This window comes from Nomia melanderi, unplaced genomic scaffold (genome assembly GCF_051020985.1).
Source record: "Nomia melanderi isolate GNS246 unplaced genomic scaffold, iyNomMela1 scaffold0240, whole genome shotgun sequence".
NCBI classification, from domain to species: Eukaryota; Metazoa; Arthropoda; class Insecta; order Hymenoptera; family Halictidae; genus Nomia; species Nomia melanderi.
Window position 1 is genome coordinate 45001 of NW_027475355.1, and position 2500 is coordinate 47500.

Consider the following 2500-nt stretch of genomic DNA (forward strand, 5'->3'; position numbering starts at 1 on the left):
GCCCGCCCTTCGGCATCCTCAATCCTCTTATGTAGCCTCTTACAAGCTACAGATCTCTGATCCTTGAGATCTTTTATTTCCTTCTCAGCTTTTTCAAGCTTCTCAGATAGTTCCTTTTCTCTTCCTTGTACATCCTCGTAGGTGTCATCGGACTCTATCTGTTTCCAGGCATCGTCCAATGCACTACGGAGGGTGGCAAAGTTTCCACTTTCAATAATCTGTTGGCTGATTCCATAGCGTGGCAATGAATTCAGTACCAACGTAGCCCACTTTGTAAGCCGCTCAAACGGCGTTCTTCCCTTTGGCCGCCTTTTGGGTTGCCTGTTTCTCTCTTCTTCGCCGGATTCCGATTCGGAACCTTCCGGCTTCTGTATCCTTCTTTTTCGGCTTGGCCCCGCAAGGAAGCCATCCAGATCAATCCTGATAGTGTCAGGGAGGGGTGAATCCTCCCCTTCAGATATCAGGGTCTCTTCGCTCTCAATAAGGCCCTTAAAGACCTCCTCATTCGGCCATATGTTTGTATGTTTGGTTTTAGTTTTAGATTTTCCCATATTTTTCCCACGAGTTGGGACGAATTGAAGTCACCCTCCCGGGTGACGCCCTTTCCAGGAGGGAAGGCTGAATACAACGAGGTTCGCCAGGTGCCTCGAGGTTGGCCGCTAAGGGTTGGTGCACCCACCAACCACAGACCATCGCAAGGACGGCCCGCACCCCTTCGCCGCGCACCATAACTTAAGGTTTCGGATTTATTAGAGAGGTTTATCTCCTCGCGGACCGGCCGGTTAAGGCAAGCCCCCCGACCGGTTATGCTTCGCGTACCACTGGGTGGATGTCCCCAGTGGGTCGTTGCTAGACATACCGGCTACGGTATTTGACGACTCCGCGGTCCGTACGGTATAAAATACCGCCCGGACGCTCGCAGGAGAGTCGCGCCAGAGCCTCGTTGGCAAACTCGAAAGTTTCCCAGGGTACACCACGTGGAGGAGAGGTTGGCTGTGCCAGAATGAAGCTGTGCACCTGTATACCCCAGTAGATAGGGACAGAAGGTATTTCGCTACCCTGAAGTAGGGCATGCCGCACCTCGAGATTAAACTCATATCGGCATGTGACGAGTCACAACGAGAAGCCTGATGGGCCTCCACTTCCTTGGCGGAACCCTCGCCAAGGGAGCACCGTACAGCCGGCGCCTGTACGATGCCTGTGTTTGGAATAACCTCTCCTTCACCCGCAGGATCACCAGAAGAGAAGACCGCCCCTCGCGGGGCGCGACTCATTTAGCCGCCCTGTCCGATAATACCCGCCGAGACGGAATATTACCGTCCAGGACGTTACCAGCGGGGACCACGAGGAGGCTGAGTCGCATTCGGTCTCTAGCGGGCTTACAGGACAAGCTTCTGTAAGAGTTTTGATCGCAACAAGTTGCGATCACACCCTCCCGACACATAACTTCCGTAAGGTCGTTATGCCCGCGCCGTCGTTCGGGTGGAGTTTCACCATCTATCGGTTTCTTAGTCCCCGTAGTCTGTCTTGGAGACTAGGGTCTCTATTGCCTTTTTATAGGCGGGACACTCATCCGATCTGGATGAGTGGTTATGCGGTCTCTTAGCCCTCTTGCAGTTTATGCACGAGGGCTTGTCTTCTTTATTTGGGCAGTCTTTGTAACTGTGTCCTTCATTGGCACAATGCCCGCAGGTGTCTACCGTCGCCCGGCAGTGTTTGGCTATGTGGCCAAACGCCTGGCAGCGGAAACACCTGCCTGCCACGACGTAATCACGTACGCGACAGGCGTGCCATCCAAGGAACAGTCTGCCTTTGTTTAAAATTGCCTCTCTTGTTTTGGGTGATGTTTCCACCACCCAATTTTTCCCTTTAGCTGTTTTGAACAGCGGTTTTATGTCATTTATAGCCTCTGTGGGCAAGTCATCATTTTGTGACTTAAGAGCTGCAAGCAGCTCTTCTTTGCTCTGGTCCGGTACGCTGTACAGGACCAGCTTTGGTTTTTTCTTAGTAGGGACTGTCACCTTCAGTCCCTTTTCGTTCGCTTTTCCGCTCTTCATGAGCTTCTGGAGGTCATCCTTTGTCGCCGTCTCGACGAGGATGCCTCCTTTGTCAATTTTTCTTACGGCTTTAACCCTCAACCTGTCACGGTTGGGGTCAAAGCACTGCTGCAAAGCAACTTTCGTTGCTTTGCTGTCCTTATTACCTTCATCCTTAAGGTACACGGCGACGACGTGTCGCACCGCGCCCTTAGGTTTCGCTATAGTCTTTTTGGCCGCAGCCGCGTACGACTGGGCCATCGGTTTCTTTGCCTGTTTCCTCTCTGTTTTCTTAACTTCGGGAGCATGTTGCTTCCGAAGTTTAGCGAGTTCCTCTTTGAGGTTCTCGTTTTCCTTCTTTAGGTCGACGTTTGCCTTCGTCAGTTCATCTGTTTTCTCTTCAAGATGATCTATTTGGTATTTTAGATCATCAATCTTTTCCTTTCGTATCCGTTTCTGATCAT

The 2500-nt window shown here is 51.6% G+C and overlaps 1 pseudogene; it reads right to left on the bottom strand.

Annotated features, from left to right (window-relative positions):
- Positions 1-2500, bottom strand: part of LOC143175875 (large subunit ribosomal RNA) — an 8973-nt pseudogene that overhangs the window by 2710 nt on the left and 3763 nt on the right.